Source organism: Pezoporus occidentalis, unplaced genomic scaffold (genome assembly GCF_034315485.1).
Source record: "Pezoporus occidentalis ecotype Australia unplaced genomic scaffold, CSIRO_AGI_Poc_V1 ctg19, whole genome shotgun sequence".
In the NCBI taxonomy this organism is placed as follows: domain Eukaryota; kingdom Metazoa; phylum Chordata; class Aves; order Psittaciformes; family Psittacidae; genus Pezoporus; species Pezoporus occidentalis.
In genome coordinates, this window is record NW_026913748.1 from 2,420,030 (window position 1) to 2,440,085 (window position 20,056).

The following is a 20,056-nucleotide window of genomic DNA, read 5'->3' on the forward strand; positions in this document are numbered from 1 at the left end:
TTTGACAATGCTATTAAGATTGGCTTAAGACCACCTGGGAGGGGATAAAGTAATTTAGAGCAACACTTTATGATCTGGTCAAGCTCACTTGAGTATACTACAGTTTACTAGAAAGTTCCAAAGATGAAGCAGGAAGAAAGAGGAGCTGAAAGGGAAACATCTGCTTTCTTGTATTTAGGATGGTGGCAGAATTACTTCCAAATGTGTAATGGTACGTATTATAAATCTATGTTTAGTCATATTTTATAAAAATATTCCATGTGGTACACAGTAAGGCACTATTAAAGCAGAAATACTCACATCGAAAAGCAAAGACACTATAGCCCTTGACTGAAACAAGGATAGAAGATAAGTTACAGGAAAGACAATTTTAGAGGAAGCTAGGTAGTACACCCATACTGGCATCCTCACACCCATTTGCACACCACTGTAAGCAGTTGTTCCCCAAAGAAGAAGTTCAGATTTAGAAACACGTTATGTCAATTTATTATTGAGCACATGGCACATGCAACAGGTGAGGGTTTCACCTCATATATTTCAGGTTTACAATGGAAGCATAAGTCAAAACTCAATAGCCAGGCTTTACCCACACTGGGTCTTGTACCCTGGCAAGCTGCTTTGCAACAAGTCCTAAATAAAGTGTAGAAAGCTATTCTTATACTTATTGAAATTTTATCTTTTGAAACTGAGGAGCCATAGGTAGAGTCCTTGGTACGGTACTGAAAGAGGAAGACAATTTCACTTGTTCAGAGAACACAGTATCTGAATACCTGTTTTGAAGACACATGTTCTATGGTAGCTAACATAGATTAAAGTCTTAAGGATATTTTCACCAGCACTAACATCTCTTCCCAGTGTTGACATGAGTGAAACCTCAGGAGAGCTGAGTTTGGAGATCCGCCCTTTAGACAGTTGGCTTGCCAAGAGTATGTTACATCTGCATCTGTTAAGCTGGAATCAAAGGTTTTTGTCTCCCAGATAGGCTTTGTCCATGGTATTTGTTCCACATAGCTCACATGATGCCATTGCAATGGGAGTGCCACGTCTGCTGCACAGAGGATGCACTTCACCCTGGAGTCTTGCCTCCTTATTTGACTATGCTTGCTACGAGGAGCCCATTTTGAAGTACTATGGCAATGGGCTGCATTCAAACTGATGTTTACAGGAGTCTTGCAAACGGGCACAAAAGAAATTTATATTCCCGTTCATGTTACTTATGTCAGGCAGACCAGACTTCTGAGGGGTCTACTCTCTGCGTTTCATAAGGGCAGGTGAGACCTGCAAGCTTGGGCTTAATTTAGGTAGGCAATAAGTCAAGCATGCATCGCTGGAGCTACAGAGTGACATGGCCTTCAAGGCACCACATGACCAAAGTACCAGGTACAGAGCAGAGGTTGCCCGAGTTAAGCACATGAATTCATATCTGCAGCACTAAGACTAGATTTTAGGCTCTTTTGTCCGTGAAAAGCATCTTCCCTGTCGTAGAGCTAAGGTAAAAAATCTACAACTTCAAAACGTGACAAAAATCTTTACTGTAAATTATGCATTAGCTTTCTGTGCAAAGTGTTTCAGGTGACAGCAGCAGATGGTTTTTGAGTCATGTACATATGTTTCTCAGCACAAGATGTTCCTGTGGAAGCTTCTAGGCACAAAGAACACAGAAAAGATCAGATAAAACCCTTTCAAAGAGGAAGAAGGAAAGATGTCATTCCAGTGACAACTTTAAAAAGATAACCAAATACTGAAAAAGACACTTCAGTGCATATTTAAAGCTCAGAAGAAGTTTCTTGGACCGAGACACAAATGCATATATGAGGCTTTGTATCTACTTTTTTCATTTAGGGGTTTTTGAGCAGGTTGTCACAGGGGCCCCTGAGAATACACCCATCGGATGACAGCAAAGGCCTTGAAAGTACAGGCACAGACTGACTCCAGAGGTAAAAGCACAAATACAAATGGTCAAGGATGGTCCGTAAAGGAATGCAACCTTGAGAGCTGGGCAGGGCTTGCTTTAGGGCGTAACAAAGAAGCCATAAAAAAGTGGAACAAAGAACTTACATTGGATAGATATGAAACATCTCCTGAATGGTAAAAGAGAGGAAAAATGGAGAAATACAAAAACCGACCAACCACACAAAACAAATCTGCAAAACTGGGAAGACAGGAAGAGCAGGGCAAGAGGAGGTGCCCCTGCATTGTGCCATCCCCTCACTCAGGCAGTAACAACATAGTTTCCAGCCAACATGCACCTACAATGGGTCCTTGCTCCCCCGTTCTGAGAGAGGGGGGGCTGTCTGTCCTACTGAAACTCAGCAACTACCCAACTACCGAGTGTCATCTTGTTGTCTATGGATTAATTTAGAATTACATGGAGTTGTGTACACACACATATATGTACATACATTAGTATATGTTTCTTGCTCTAACCTTCCCATACAAGGTGATTGAGACTATAGTACCAAGTAGACACAAACCAGGCTTTCTTTTTACAAATTAAAGTGTGGAATAGTAAAAATAAATATATGTATACACACACAGAAAGATGAAAAAACCTCAAAGTACTTAAATGCTTATAAAATGGTGTAAAACTTCAAATAATGAGTAAATAATTTATTTACACAAATACTTCCTAAAGATGCATTTCCCTGCTCAAGGAATTGCTGAAACAAAGCTTGGCAAATGAAGTGAACCTACACGAAGAACGGCATTAATTCCAGAAGGTTCTGAATTTAACAGGCTTCTACCTTAACACTAGCTGGGAATTATTATTCTGTCACTCTTCATGCAGTGATATTAGGATTCAGGTGCCGAGCGTGGCAGTGGAGTGCAAAGGCTTGCTATATGCTGAGCAGCTCCTTGCGGCACCTGTTTACGATCGATTGCCTCATCATCATTTCACACAGCAGGAGAGAACACAGCTAAATTTGCTCTGGAGAAAGCTGAAAATTCACTGGCCTTATTAAAGCCTCTTTCCTCTGCAGCCCTGCATGCTGCTTCCTGTGGGCCTGGCAATGCAGCATGGTTATAACAGGGAGCAAAGAGTGGCGAAGAATTTCAGGGGAGTGTCCAAGCTGCTGGGACAGTGAGTGAACATGATAGAGCAGAGAAATTAGAAGCCATACACATACAAATCGGGGGTTTTTCCTTCCTCCCACCACCAAATGAATAGATCTGCAGAAAGCAAGGATGGAACAATAAATGGAAAGGAAGGAAGCAGGAAAACCATTGTAATTTTTATGTTTTCATAAATCATAATAAAACACCATCCCTGGCTATTTTCACCTCCGTGGCCAGGTGGGCTCTGTGCTGCAGTGCACAGAACCAGAGTCTGGGCTTCACAGCACAGCTTCCTGGGTTAGGAATGGCTAGAGAACCAGTGCTGCTGGGCTGCTCAATGCCATCATAGTTGCCAGGAGGGCTTGAGGCACCCCTCTAGGCACTCCCCAAAGTTGACTTGGGGAGTAACTCTGAGGGGAAGCCTTCTATCCTCTTGGAAATGCAGTTATTACAACCAGAGCACCATAAGACAAAAACAAAAATGCTGTAGAGGTACATTTCATTGGTACTGACGTTCCTCCTGACAGTATTTGCAACCTCTTATCTCTGCTTGGTTTTGTATGCACACTGCTGAAAGCAAAATTTATTTGCACATAGGGAAAGCTTGGCAAATACTCAAATATATTCACCCAGAAGAGCCACGTGTAAGAATCACACATGCAGAGAGAGGTAACCATCATACAGAAATAGGTGACCAAGCCCCAAAATAGCAAATACCCAGTGAAGTGGTTGTAGCAATGGAATATGTTTGCATAAATTATTCACAAGAAGAATTCTGAGTATTGGATATGGAGAATGTTAAGGAAGTCTGGGAAACTCTGCACACATGCATTTTTCCTTTTTGCAGAGGTTTTCTTATCACTCGGTCTGCTGATCCCCTTAACACCCTGTCTTCTCACAGACTTTGTAGATAAAAGTGTAACTAAGTGTGACTCTCCAGCAGCAGCCATCAGAAGTCAGAGTCTGACCAACTCTGAACACTAAGAACAATGGTGAATATGAGCAAAATGGTCAAATCAGGATTCTATCGTTACAACAACTGTCCATCTGTTATTAGCAGATCCTATTTGCCTGATGCAGAAAACAAAAAATGAATGCTGAGAGTTGACTTGTTTTATCTGCCACCAGGTGTGCATTGCACTGCCTTTTGGTTACCTAGATCCTATGCTGACCTGTCCATAGCAATCTGTCACTTGCCCAAAAACTGCTCGCATCTGTAAGGCGAGATGAATCGCCAAAGGTCCAAAAAGAGGCAGTTTGACACCACTATTAATTTCCTGTGATTGATTCAGCACGATGCAAGTGGTCCCACACAACAATTTCAGTTCTTTTCTAGACTAAAACATGCAAATAAAATAAATATTCCTTTCTTAAAATTCACAAAAGCTGAGGTTGAGGATTCTCTTGATTCGTCATGATCAGAGCATTTAATTCTATTCTGTCAAGTTCGTTAATATAGGTCAATGCATCTTGGGTGAAAAAGGTATGAATCAACCAATTTCATTTTATTATATTCAGTAGTTAAAAAAAATAATAAAAAAAAAAAAAAACAACAAAAAAAAAAAAAACAAAAAAAAAAAAAAAAAAAAAAAAAAACAAAAAAACACCACACCACAACAAACCCCAAACCAATTTTCTGTTGGTTTCTCCAGCAGCAAGTAAAGAAGAAGAAGTGCTTTGTGGGGGGTCATAAATTCTCCTGTTAATGGTGTTCCCTATGGCTGCACAGCAAAATGAAGAGGAGGCAATGCTAGTTTGTGCCTAAAAGGAGAAGAGGCAGAAGATAAATGTCTGACAGGTAGAAGAAGACAACCGCAAGAGGTGGGAAACAGCAGAGGTGAGATGAAAGGAATAAAACCACCACCAAATGCTGAGAGGTTTTAGAGGGTGAAGCCCTCTGTTTTTCAGTCATTAAAGCCCTAAGCAGAAGGTGATTAACTTTTGGTCACATGATGTCCTTGTTTTCAACACTCTGTCCAGTGTCTCAGGATACATCTTCATGGCACACTATCAGGTCACAGAGAGACCCTGAATGAACTTGCTTGAAGAGCTAAAACAGCTAAAGCCCTTCTGAGAAGTGTATTAAGAGTGTCACTTTATCCTGGGCTAGACTGCATCTAAGTCCTGAGAGGATGATTGAATACAACTCTCAAGCTCTAGAGAAAAATGTAACCATTGGGTGTTGGCGTGCCATACACACACCACCATACAAACAAACATACATACAAACAACACAGAATTTTTCCATCTAGACAAACTCATCATTGCCTTGACTGGTGCCAAATATTTTTTTAGTATGGCTAACTTACAGACCTAATGGTGTGGTTATTATTTAAATTATTATGGGGAAAAGAAACATAAATAAGAATAAAATCCCCTAAAATGTAAGTGGATACACATAAGTCAATAATAAAATTCACTGTTTATCTCAATATTACAAGAAGTTCATCTTTACAGCCAAAAACATCCTCTCAAACAAGATAGAAAGGTCAAATTAGCATCAGGAACTATGTAGCCCTGTTTGTAGTAAATTTATGACTTTTATACCTATTAGATATGACAACTTCACACTTGTTAGTACATTTATCAAGTATATGAATCATCCCATCTCACTTTTTCAGGTACAAACTCAAATGCCCCTCAAAGAACGTCAAGATACTTAGCATCTAACCTTCACCAATTCCCATTTAAAACAAATAGGCTTCATACCTTGAAGAATCTGACACAAAATTATTTCCCTCAGGTCTTATAAATAATCAACTGCAGAAGAGAAAACTGAATCCAATTTCCCAAGTTCAAGGCTGGCAACCTAATCTCTGGACAGATTCCCTCTTCTGCCTGTTAAAGCAGGGAAAAGGAAGCAGCCTGGAAAAGGAGCCATGTGCACTGGTCAAGTCCTTGACCTTCTCATGGCATGAAGGAGCAGTGGGACTTCTTGGGCCAGGCTTTGGGAAGAGAGCTTTTTAGGATATTATTGCTCAGAGTTACCTGTGCAGGTATTTATTGTTACAAGAAATACCACAAATCCACCTGATATATTTTTAAAATCTCTTCCACCATACAAATGGTGGTGCATTACCAACAGTCCCATAGGTTTTTGCAGTATTGCTGCTAAGAACAACTGTTGAGAACCTCAAAGGAGGACTGCACAAGAAAAGCAGCCTTGCAACAAGACCTGCAAGTTAAGAGACAGATTTATTGTGGCCATTCTGACATGTCTGTGTTCTCAGGAATCTCATGTTTTCCTCTCCATGAGCTCCAGATGACTCTCATTCCCCACCTCCAATCCACAAACAAGTCATAGGTAGAAAAACATTTCAAGGTGAATGTTGAAGTGTTTCCTAGGCCTCTTGCCCCACTTCTGCAGGCCTTTCCCTGGAGAGTCATGTAAAGTACCAAGTCAGGGAGGGCTCCTATAATCCCTGGGATTTACATGTAAAAATCCAATCTTGATTAGCTCTGCCTTCCTTATCTCCAAAGCAAATGTATGAGACTTTGGACTTGTGGGCTCTAAGAATAAGTTCTTCAAATTACCAAAGCCTGTTCATTCAATGTAGAAAAGAAGTCTGTTCCTCAGTGAATTTATAGGACTGTTGAATACATTCTACAGTCAAACACAATCCTTAATCTTCAACTTCCTGTTCCTCATCACAACAGCAGATTTGAATCTAATTAGTTTTTAATTGAATTCTTCTCTTATGAAAGGCATAAAATCTGAATGATTGCTTTACAGTAGGTTCAGAAATTACCTAAACAAAGGCTTGATCTCAAGACTATGAAATGAATGTTTTCAATGGTCAGGCACTCCACAAAATAAATTTTGTAGAAATATCTAAAAAAGTTCTATTGCGTAGGAAGATCTTAGAAAAGCTCCCATATACAGTCATTACCTTAAAATCACCTGTTGCTTCCTCAAAAAGATTTGAAAGACACTTTATTTGGAAACAATTTTATCAGCATGTCTGGTCCATGGTATACTCTCCCCATCATTCTGTTTCAATTACTACTAGTATTATTATTAATAAATCACAATTAGTTGCTATGGAGATAATTAAGTCTGCAAATAAAAGATTATGACTGAGCTTCCAAGGCAAATAAACAGGAAGTATGAGGAACAGATTAACCCTAAAGTGGCAAAGAATCTATTACCATGTAAATCATGTAATCACTCTTTCACAGACACCGCCTTGTCATGGGGAAAGAGCTTGCGTGCCCTTGTGAGGTTGGGAGCTATGCTGGTGGTGGCTTATGCCTCTGGTAGGGTCTCCCATGCCAGACAGGTCTCCACTGAAGGGTCAGACAAAGTGTGTCCATGGGCAGGAGAGGTTCACTAGCCTTCGGGCAACCATCCTAAGAGAAGGACAACTCTAACTTCAAACCCGGGCAGATGGAGCTCGTATAGCCCTGTAAGGCCATCCATCTAAGAGAAGGACACTCTAATCAAACCTACGACCTGAGGACTTTGCTGTCACCATCCAAGCTCGCTAGGCCCTGGCAGATAAACCTCAGGTATAAAGGGTGGGGCCAGTTCTGTGCACTCTGAGCCTCACCTAAAAAATCCACTGCAGGGGCTCGAAGGGTTTACCCACACTTGCAAAGCCCTGTAGCGACAGGCGAGGGACAAAATGGCAGGTGATAAGGTGCACTGGAAGTCGCAGACCCAACCCTGCATGCAGGCTGTTCAGGACATCGGTTTGACGATAGCAACCAGGAGGTCCAGGAATTGCTGACGAGATCTGCTCATCAAGCACACCTCGCTCAGCCACTTTGCCATGTAAGAAAAGCAGCCTTTTGTCTTGCATGTAGCAAACTCCAACAGAAACTTTGAAACATCCAGAACAAGTGGTGGCTCAACCTAGCAGAAAAGACTCAATTATGTGCAGATTTGGGTGACCACAGAGGATTCTATGAAGCTCTGAAAGCAGTGTATGGACCAACATTTCAGGTTCAAAGCCCCTTACTTAGTGCAGATGGCCAAATGCTTCTTACAGATAAAATCTCCATCCTGAATCGTTGGTCTGAACATTTTCAAACACTCTTTAGTGCTAACCATGTAGTCCAAGGCAAAGGAATCCAGCACATTCTACAACAACCGCTGAAAAATGAATTGGATTTAGCCCCTACCATGGGAGAGACTCTTAAGGCTCTACAGCAGGTGAAAACTGGCAAGGCAGCTGGGGTTGACGGAATCCCACCTGAAGTCTGGAAGCATGGAGGCCAAGCACTTAATGCTAAATTTCATGAGCTTGTTGTGTGCTGTTGGGACCAAGGTAAATTACCATCGGATTTTCCTGATGCAGTCATCATCACTCTGTATAAGAAAAAAGGTGTAAAGTCAGACTGCTCAAGCTACCGAGGTATAACTCTGCTCTCCATTGCTGGAAAAATTCCTGCAAGATTACTATTGAACAGACTAGTACCCGCTATGGCAGAAGAACTTCTACCTGAAAGTCAGTGTGGTTTCAGAGCTACTAGAAGTACCACAGACATGGTATTTGTAGTCAGACAACTGCAAGAAAAGTGTAGAGAACAGAATAAGGGGCTCTATGTAACTTCCATTGACCTCACCAAAGCATTTGACACTATGAGGAGAGAAGGCCTGTGGCTGATCTTGGAACGATTAGGTTGTCCCCCAAGTTCTTCAAAATGATTATTCTGTTACATGAGGATCAGCAAGGGCAAGTCAGATATGGCGATGCACTCTCCGAGCCCTTCCCAATAACCAAAGGTGTGAAACCAGGTTGCGTTCTCTCACCAACTTTATTCACAGTCTTCCTCAGCCTGATGCTCCAGCGGGCTACGGTAGACCTCAATGAACAAAACGGCATTTATATTTGATATCGTACTGATGGTAGCCTATTCAATCTAAGGCGACTGAAGGCCCACACTAAGACCGTAAATCATCTGGTCCGTGAACTGCTTTTTGCTGACGATGCCGCCCTTGTCGCCCACACAGAAGCAGATCTGCAGCGTTTAACATCTTGCTTTGCAGAGGCGGCTGAGCTTTTTGGACTGGAAGTCAGCTTGAAGAAGACAGTAGTTCTCTACCAACCTGCACCACAAGAAGATTATCATCATCCCCACATTACCATTGGTGAGTCAGAGCTTAAGTCTGTTCAGCAGTTCAGCTATCTGGAACGCATTATTTTGACATGGGAATAGACTCCACAACTCATTAGAGTTGTAAAGTAGGTATGCCTTTATTCAGCTGAACGCATATGGGAGGATTACTCCTCCAGAGGTATGTGCGCCTCAGCGTCGTTTTCCTCTACGTTTATCCTCTAAAGTACTACATATGCATTAGGTTACAGAATACGCCTATACATATTTATGTCCTATCCCCGCTTTGTATTATAATGAGCTCAAAGGTCCTTTGCACATGCGCAGTGCCTCCTGCTGGTGGTGGGCAGGGGTCTTCAGATGAAGTAAACGAGTCTTCCTTGGGCCTGAACTTTTCAACCTTGGTCCTCACGCATGCTCCTTAGGAGCCTGCATGAGTCTGGTCTATGTCCAGATGGTTTTGCTGAAACTTAAGTAACTGTTTTCCTTATTAAGAGGTTATGTTCTGGTACTGCCTGGTAAAGCATGATAGGTATTTGCTGAGCGATATATCCGCTAAGCAAGCTATGTAACTTAAGCAATACCCCCTTGTACAAACCCTCTGTACAATTTACCTAACCCCCTTGTACAACCCCCCTGTACAATTCACCTAACCCCCTTGTACAGTAGTCCACATCAATCTCCTCGGATGCCACAATCGACAAAAAGATAGACAACAGAATAGCAAAGGCACATAGAGCCTTTGGAAAACTCCATAAAAGAGTCTGGTGCAATAAACACCTGAAGAAAAGTACAAAGATTAGTGTCTATAGAGCCATTGTACTGTCTACTCTTTTATATGGGTCTGAATCATGGTTCATCTACCGTCACCAGCTGCGACTCCTCGAACGCTTTCATCAGCGCTGCCTCCGTACAATTCTAAACATCCATTGGACTGACTGTGTGTCAAATGTTACTGACCTCGAACAGGCAGGGGTCACCAGTATTGAGGCCATATTGCTGAAATTGCAGCTGCATTGGGCAGGGCACGTCTCTAGGATGAAGGATCACCACCTCCCTAAGATAACATTTTAAGGTGAACTTGCCACCGGTTGCCGCAAGAGAAGTGCCCCAAAGAAGAGATGTAACGACTCCCTGAAACAATACCTTAGCCTTGGCCATACTGACTACCATCAGTGGTCCGCCTTGGCCTCCAATCCGGAGACTTGGAGACACACCATACATAATACCATTGACTCCTTTGAGAACTCGCACAGAGCTAGTCTCGAGGAGAAAAGGCAACGTAGAAAGAATCCTGCCCCGCCTATACCACCCAAAGAGACCTTTTGCTGTGCTTTTTGCAGCTGGATTTGCCTATCTCACATTGGCCTTTTTAGTCATCAGCGTGTTTGTAGCAAGCATGGGTAAAGCCCTACCCAAATCTTCATTCGCGAAGTCAAGCCATGATGATGATGTGCAATCAGAAAAAGAAAGAATAAAAAACTCTAAAATAAGCTGTAAGCCAACTAATTCACTCTCCATATCCAGCATTTTCTGGTTTCTTCCAGGAGACACAATGTCTGCCAGAGTGTTCCACTTCAGAATCTGAATACTTATTAAATTACATTATAGCTATCACAAGGGCCAGGCACTACCAGATTATCACACCAACGTGTTTACTTCTGGCAGTCGTGCCAGTCAAAAACTGAGCACCAAATGTGCTGCATGTACACAAAATGTGGTGTATCTACGGATTTCATATAGGACTGTAGAGTTAGGTTAGTTTTAGCCTTGAGCTATGAGTGTGACTGTACTACGCCAATGAGAGTATTTTGCTCAAAGTAAATTGGGGGTTTATTTATAGTTAAGGAGGGCTGCTAACAGAGCTTCTTTATCATCTAGGCAAAAGCAAGTTTCACCTAGCCATGCCCCCCCAAAATAAGTATTTCTGAAAGTGACGTGGCAGATGGCAGTCAAACCCTTGGGAAAAGATTGAAATCTACATTTTTATAAAATTATATTCTAAATGGAACCACAGGGAATAAATTAAGTGTAAATGTTAGATCCAGAAAGGATCCCAAGCAACACATTTAGTGAAATGTTTTTACTGCACAAAGTTTCTTTGACTTACATTTAAGTACGGGTAGATGAAAGTAGAGCTTTATTCTTGGGTTTTTCTCTGAATTCATTATAATTGTGTTGCCGACATTTGTGCTATGTAAACAAATTCTCATTTACATTTGCTTTCATCTTTACTGCTGTTACGTGTGATTTCAGGAGATCTAGAAAGCAAGGAGGCTTGGGTGTAGTAAGCCTTAAAACTCTTTGTGCTGGCCACTGTAATGCCACCCCCAGGGCCTTCAGAAGGAAAAAGCTGTGCTCTTCTGGAAACCAGAAAGGTCAAGGGCCAGTGCTAGCCACTTACAGTGTTTGCATGACAAACGTCTTTCTGTGTTCAGGATTAGGAGAGGTTTTCCCCAGTAGCAGAGCACTGGTGAGGACTGCCAGCCCCCAGTAGCCTTACAGTGAGTTTGTAACAGTGGCTCTCCTTCCTCACAGACCTTAGGGAAAACACTCATCCCTGTTAACGCTCACTCCAAATATGTTAACCACCTGCCATTCCCATTCTGCTCCTTTCAAGCTTCCATAATAGCTGTTAATGGAATAAAGAACAGTCTCCTTCTCCCTCACAAGGCTGACTGCAGGTGGTCACTGTCAGAGTCTAGTGTAAAAGCACTTGAAGAGCAATACCTGTTCTGCTGATTAGATGACATTCTCAGCACCTCATGAAAACAGAGATGGAATTTTACAGCAATAAAGTTAACATCTGAGATACAATAGAGAAAACTGCTACACAAACCTAAGATTTTGAAGCTCAAAGTAGTAGCTAGAACCTGTACAGGCAAAGGCTTAAAGACGTATCTGTGGGAAGAGAGTTCCTTTTCTTTCTCCAGAAACTGGCTGATACATCACTTTGAGCCAAAGACTGGCTTGACTTTCCAGTTCATATGCACCATGTGGGACTGCACAGACCTGATTTTTCAAAAGTGTTCAATACCAAAAACTTCAGCTAAACTCAATGGAACTTGGATTTGCTGCGCCCCTCTGAAAAGTCAACCCTGCATTTCTTCTCTGAACAAGCTTTGCAGTAGAAACAACATTGAACAAATATGTATTTACAGCAATCCTGATTTCAGAAATTCTGAACAAGGCATCAAAGTGTGGTGCTCTGGTTGATTGCAAAAATATATTTTTTCTTTATATAAACGACAAAAAAAAGTCTGCATCTGACCTTTTTCTCCAAAATAGAAACATTTTTTGAATCGTGGAGTTTCCTGGGGAAAAAAAAAAAAGGAAAAGAAAAAGAAAAAGAAATGGTACCTCTGGTTCTTACCCAGCTCCTGTTTCTCCAGCCTTGTTCCAGCTCAAACAGGAAACCTTGGAAACCCAGTCATTGCCACACTCTCCCTTTGCATCTCATGGTCTTGCCAGGTGGCTCCAGCTGTGTTTTGTTCTACAGAAAAAAAGGCTCAGCTGCTTCTACTGCTGATCACAAAGACTGAGAGCATATTCAGCTGCATTAGAGATTTACAATTGCTTTGGTGTAGGATCTCTATTCATGGGTCATTAAGCTGCTTCTTTTATATCTAGAGTAGATAGGGAATTTTGTATGACAAAGAATTGCCACATGAAAAAGTCAATTTGAAATTTTCCTGAATATGTACTGGGGGAAGGAAACAGAAAGCAGAATCCAACACCTTTACATTTTGGTTTGTCAAAAGATATACAAAGATTTTCATCTTACTCTTTCACAGCAGTCTGTGGTTACTTGATTTCCATGGTTCCTGCTGAGAACTGCTGTTCAGATAGCTGAAGTGTATTCCCTGCCACATGCTGAGCTCTTTGGCCAAACTAGCTCCTGTGATGAAATGTTACTTGGGACAAAATCAGTGTTAAATACTGGAAGTCCTCAAAAGATGAAATTCCTTCTCCCCCTGACCCTGCCATCTAGCTCTGCTTAGAAAGTTTTGCTCTTTCTAAGCTTTGCCTTCAAACCATGCACCCAAACAGGTTTGGTGGACATTGGATAACATCTGGTTAGAGCCTCCAGCACCCTAAGTACACTCCTATCAACCACTGCTAAGTGGTTGCAAAATCTCATTCAAGACTGAGCTTTCTTTATTACAATAGCAAGCCACTTTTTTCCATGGATTTAAATGGAAAAAACCTGAAGAATGTCTTCTGAGGCTGTTACAAGCCTACCCAGAGCACAGCCAACCACATCAGTGAACAAGAAAAACTCTTACCATGTTCTAACATGAGCAAGTAGCAACAATGATTTGCACCCAGCCAGTTTGAAGATAAGACCTTGAGGTTTTAAGCATAGGAAGAAATTTCTACATTGAAGTAAAACTTAGAGTGAACCTTTGTTTTCTACTCTAAGTGTGCAAAAGTACCATCTGATGGTACACTCCCATCTGAATTGTCATCTCATCTGAATTTAGCTATCTAAAAACTAGAAGTTGAGTCTCGACTTAGCACCTAGTTTCTCTCCTGGTATCTCAAGAGAGACATCAGCATTTCTGGAGGTGATTCAGTCCACCTATTTGAGACATATAGAAACAATACCTTAATTTTTGGTAGCTAAAGTTAGGCCAGGTGTGTCTGGACTGACAACGAATCTCCATTAGTCTTACTCAGGGCAACTTGTTAAATTTATGTATGACCTTAGTCTGTTTCTTTCTACTCTGTCATGAGTAGAGAAGTGTCAGGGCCCTGAAGGCAGAGACAGGGCTTTAATTACTCTGACCAGTTGGTAACCATCTTTCTGTGTAATCCTCCTCCTTCTGCAAACCTTTCCCTCTGGAGTTTGGCTGTCTGTGTTCAAGGTCAGCTCTGATGCGTATGGCAGTGGTGGCTTAGCTGTGAGCCCTTGAAGTGAAGATGACTAACCAGTATTAACAAGTGTGTAGCCAACAGCTGAAACAAATTGATCCTCTTCCCTTCTGTTTGGTACCCATAAGACCACCTGTGGAGCATCACATCCAGTTTTTGGATCTCTGAGAGAAGAGATTGACAAACTGGAATGAGTCCAACAGAGGGCCATGAGCATAGGACAACTGGAGGGCTGGCTCATGCAAGTACAAGGAGAGGCTGTGAAACAAGGCTTGTTCAGCCCTAAGAGGAGGAAAACGCTCAGGGGAGATCTTATGGCTGTCTTCAACAACCTAATAGTAGGTTGTAGAGTAGACAGGGGAACCTGCTTGTATGTACACATACAAGAGGCAAAATTGTGCAACAGGCAACAGACAGACACAAGTTGCAACAAGAGAAATTCCAGTTGGATGTTCACAAGAACTTTCCCTAATCAGATATGATCTGTAGAAAAGGTACTCAGAGAAGCGTCAAAGTCTAGATCTTTGAACTCAAAACTCAATTGGAGGAGTCCATGACAACCAGACCCAGCCCACCATGCCTTTAGCAGGAGGTAGTACTGGATGACACTCCAAGATCCCCTCCACAAGTCTCTCTTCACCTCAGGGTTCACTCAGCTCCCACTAAGTCAGTTTCAACTTCAGCTTCAGTGTGGGCTTTCTACCGATTCTATTCCATAATGTTTGGAAAAGAAGAATAAAATTCATGCTGAAAATGGAACTAAACATTGAGATATATTTAAAAAAAAATCAGAAATTAGGAAGCATTTGATTTCAAAGTTCCCTAATCTTGTTAGTCAAATTCTAGATATGGTGAAACCCCCAATTTTTCTAACCTTCACTAGCACATGCATGTGTGTGGGTAAAATCATTAATACTAAAGATTGAGAGGTCTGTCTAAGAAGTTATTTTCACTAAAAGAATGTTGCTTTTGACTAAAAGCAACAGTCAAGTCCATGATTGTTTCCAACTCCTGATTTCTGAGCTAAGATAATACTAGGCGCACTACTCCTACAGGCTCCATCAAGAGCCACCTCTCTGTATTATCCAGTTATTTACTGTTTGATTCCTTAGAGTTGTAGCAGTGAGCAAGATACTAAAAGAGTCAATCTCTGAACTTTGTTAACATCAAACTGATTTCATTTCCTCTTTCTTTTGTTTCTGAAATAGTATATGGGTTTGGCCTCTGCAATCACTTGGGAGGGAAGAGGGGAGCAGAGGGGTAGACGCTGTCCGAACATTCTCTCACTATGATCATAATTCATACAGCTTCTCTCTGACCTGTCCTAAATTTTCCTTGCATAATTACACACTCAGAGTCCCCATATTCTCCGACACATGAAATAAAAATAAAGTGCTCAAAATGGTACAACTTTTGTATTTTGTAAGGGTTTTCACAGCTCATCAATAAACACAATTAACAAAACTCAAATGTGCAAAAAAATGGTGCCCATAATCATAGGACTAAAACAAGATGGAAAACTTAAAGGCGGTTTTCTTCTCTACAGCAGCTACCAGCAAAGGCATTAAGGGGAAGGGAGGAAATCTGAGAGTATCTATTTTGTATTCAAAGAGGCATAAAGCAGAATTACTGAAGAAGTTGGGGGAGAGAGAGGGAAGTGCATAGGCTGGACAGCCTTCAAGGCAGTAATGGTTGTGAATGCTAATGTTCTTGCTGCAATTCCCAACTAAGCCAATTTAATGTAATAACAAACAGCAATAAAACACAATGCTGCATCATGCTCCTTTCCGTAACATCATGACACTGCACATTACAATTTTAAGATAATTAACTTACTTCATAATAAAATTTTGCCATGGTGCATGGCCTTGAAGTATACCAAGAAGATAAGGAAATTCTGCACCAAAGTAGAATTGGAGATTCACAGAAGTTTCCTTGTCAGGGTGTGACAAAATTGTGCTTCTACCCAAGTACATATTTCTTGTTTTAGTACTTGAATAAATTGTTTTCTTTGTGGCCTTTATTGCAGTGCCCCTTTCATTAATTGGGAAAGAATATTTATATAAGCTCTCTGGCAGTTGCTTAGGTTGTTAAATCTACTCCATATAGAATCTGAATCCCAATCTTCACCTAAGGGTGAAGATTTATGTTACAAAGGGGGTTGTCCCAGTTCTACTTCCTTTATAGAAAAACAGTACATCACAGTCACTAGTGGAATAAATACTTCATTCTTTAGAGCATGGGGCCATACTATAGCACCTGAGCACCTCTTAGTCTTTGTTCACAAATTCCTCCCATTTAAGTAGGACACTGTGATCAGTTCCCAAAATTTGCTGAGCTTAGATAAGGCTCAAAGCTCTCAGAGTTTCTTCAGAAATGTTCTTTCCTGATTAGAATGTGGCTGTTTCATGCAAGATTCTATGAAGACCTCAGTTAAAGAAACTCCTTTGTAATTCCATGGATAAGATGCTTGCTTCCTAGGACTACGTGAACGGGAGAAAGCAGGTAGTTTTTGAATCAGGATCAAGAGCCAGGTAGGGTTGGCTGACTTACAGGTTGCTTATAACTATCAGATCACTATCTTTTTCTTATGAATCATTTTCCAGTTCAGCTGGATTGATGGTTTTGATATTTATTTTTTTTAATAAAAATAGGACTACCTTGGAACAATCTTCTGATATTAATTCTATAACCACAGTCCAAAACATTTTGAAGATTAACGTCTCAATTATCAATTTACTACTTGAGAGACTGTTGAAGGCAGGTAATGTGTTTCAAACGGCTAACACAGGCTGAAATCTCTGCTGTCATCATTTCGATTTTATGACTTAGCATGCCAGAATAAAAACTAATCACAGATTTTCCCAAATCTGCTGTGGCTATGCTTTCAGACTGTGATGGTTTTGGCTAGGATAGAGTTCATTTACTTCATAGGAGCTGGTATGGGGCTATGGTTTGAATTTTTGCTGAAAACAATTTTGGTAACTCAGGGATATTTTAGTTCCTGCTGAGCAGTGCTTACATAGAATCAAGGCCTTTTCTGCTCCTCACCTCACCCCACCAGTGAGCAGGCTGAGGGTGCACAAGAGTTTGGGAAGAGACACAGCCAGGCCAGCTGACCACAGGGACATCCCAGACCATACGGTTTCATGCTCAGCATGTAAACTAGGGGGAAGAAGGAAGGGGGGGTGTTTGGGGTTATGGCATTTGTCTTCCCAAGTAACCATTACACATGATGTAGCCCTGCTGTCCTGGGGACAGCTGAACACGTGCCTGCCAACGGGAAGTGGTGAATGAATTCCTCATTTTGCTTTGCTGTGTGCATAGCTTTTGCATTACCTGTTAAACTGCCTTCATCTCAATCTGCCTTTAACTCCCTTTAACTTTTCTTATCTTTAATCTTCCAATTCTTTTCCCCATCCCACCAAACTGTTGTGTGGTGCTTAGTTGACAGCTGGTATTAAACCAGGACACAGAGTACACCTCCTTTCCGAAATCTCTGCAATCTTCACCTTTTTATCCACGCAGTTAAAGGAACACAATTAATGCTGCAATACAGTAGCATCAATGTAGCAAATCTCAATTCAAGACTGAATATGACTACTTTGAAACAGAACAGATTTTGCCCACTGACAGTGTCATACCTACAAACAACAAAGATGCATGTTCCAAGTGCATTTGAGCACAAGGCTTGCATGCCTCCAAGACCTTTGGCCATGATTACTCACTGCAGAAGAGGACAAGGTGCACAAAGTTATCAAATCCCCGCCACTACTTCATGGTTCTTCTCAGGTCGGTTTGGGGTGAATATACCCTTCAGGAACAGCAATTGCAATTCTCCCTTTCTACATCCTATCTCACCTCTGTGATTTTAGGTGGCAAGGATTCACATGCCTCTTTCTAATACTTATAGTGGTGTCTTATCTCCAGTCCTGTTATCTTCACATTGTATCTCCTAATGGCTGCAGGCTGGCCATTGTTTCAAGCTGACCTTTGTTCTCTTCAGACTGAAGAAACTGCATGTAAGTGGGCTGGGATCTTACAACCTGATAATCTAGGTGCTATCCGCACACCTCTTATACATTTGGTTGTTTCTCTGGATGACCCCATACCCAGACATCTCCATTTAGGCTAAGGTTTGCTTGGTGTTGGCCAACCAACAGGCCCTGCCACCTCTTCTTCTAAGTGAGCCCTGGTACAAGGCAGCTGTAATCTTGGATCAGATTGGATGGAAACAGCTAGATTGTGAGGAGGTGTGAGAAACCTCATGTCCTGGGTTCAGCAATAGCAGTCATTTTTCACCTTCTTAGTAGCTGGTGCAGTGCTGTGTTTTTGACTTTCAGCCTGGGAACAGAGCTGATAACACCGATGTTTTTAGTTCTTGCTAAGTAATGTTTACTCTGACCAAGGACTTTCTCAGTCTCAGCCCGTGGGAGTGTTGTGGTTTAAACTCAGCCACACAGTCTCTTTCTCTCACTCTCCCCCCTTCCTCCCCCCCCACTCCCGGAGGGATGGGGAGGGGAACTGAAAGAATGTAACTCCCCCAGGTTGAGAGAAGAACAGTCCAGTAACTAAGGTATAACACAAAACCACTACTGCTACCGCCAGTAATAATAACGATAAGGGAAATAGCAAGGGGAGAGAATACAACCGTTCACCACCCACCGACTGATACTCAGCCCAACTCGAGCAGTGATCTAGTCCTTCCAGGTAACTGCCCCCAGTTTATATACTGGGCATGACATGCTGTGGTATTGAATACCTCTTTGGTCAGTTTGGGTCAGGTGTCCTGTCTCTGCTTCCTCCTGGCTTCCCCTCCTCCCTGGCAGAGTATGAGACTCACAAAGTCCTTGGTCAGAGTAAACATTACTGAGCGACAACTATAACCATCGGTGTTATCAGCGCTGTTCCCAGGCTGATAGTCAAAACCACAGCACTGCACCAGCTACAACGAAGGAGAAAAATGACTGCTACTGCTAAACGGGAGTTGAACAGGGAGTTACATTCTTTAGATTCTACTCCCCATCCCTCTGGAAGCTGGGGAAGAAGAAGTGGGGGAGTGAGCGAGCACCTGCATGGTTCTGAGTTACTGGCTGGGCTTAAACCACGACACCTCGGTATGGGCTTCATCCTTGGGTTTGGAGCTGCATTCATGCCTTGGGTCCTTGCCTAGGACTATCCCTATGCTGTGATGGGACCTCAGCTCAGGCATTCCATGGTATGCCTTAGCATCACACCCAGCTAAACCTAACCACCAGGGCCATGAGCTGCTGCCCTTTGCCCTCCCCAGCCCACACCAGCATTAACATTTGCGACAGGCCCCTACACCGCAATCACATTAAAAATATATAGTTAACAAAATTAATGAAGATTTTGTAGCACCATGTTTTATTCTCAACTCTGCTCATAACATTCAGCAGTCACTGTTACAGCTTCTTGCCTGACTTTGCTTTGCACATACAAAACTCTTGAGGTTAATTGGATTATGAATTTTTCAATTATTTTTTAGTATCTTCTGATTTTTGTTTCATGTAAATTTAATCTAGCCTAGCCTCAAGCACTGGTAAATGTATCCCAAATTTTGTTCTACACCAAATTACTGAATTATTTTTACTAATGTAATGGATTACACTTAAAAATATTTCCACTACTAAAATATAACCTTTTTATTGTTAAAGCACATTCCCACTTCTGTAATAATTTAGGTATTATCTCACTAACATTAATTAAAACATTGCAGGAAGGTTGCTTGAAGTAGACAAATCCAACCAAATTCACTGTTTAAAATAATGAATAAAGCTTCACATACTGTTTTTCACTGAACATTGTAAACCTCACAAAATATTTGTTGTCATCCTAAATCTCACCAAATCCCCATACTTACTTTTGGATCATTAGGGTTTTATAAAACAACGGAAATTTTAGGCAGTTATTTATCACAAAGCTTGAGGAAAGCCCCACAGTGACCCATTTCTTACTATGGATTGTTTTTGTTGTTGTTGTTCATTTTACAAGGATATCCTTCATCTCTTGAATTTAATGCCATAGATTTAGTCTATTTGAA

At 41.5% G+C, this 20,056-nt stretch overlaps 1 protein-coding gene across 1 annotated transcript in view; it reads left to right on the forward strand.

Annotated features, from left to right (window-relative positions):
* Positions 1 to 507: 507 nt before the first annotated feature.
* RAB19 (RAB19, member RAS oncogene family) overlaps positions 508 to 20,056 on the forward strand; it is a 327,487-nt gene continuing 307,938 nt past the window's right edge. Inside the window, exon 1 of the mRNA XM_062616440.1 lies at positions 508 to 520. The gene's annotated coding sequence lies outside the window, so the exon portion shown is untranslated. The remainder of the gene's footprint in view (positions 521 to 20,056) is intronic.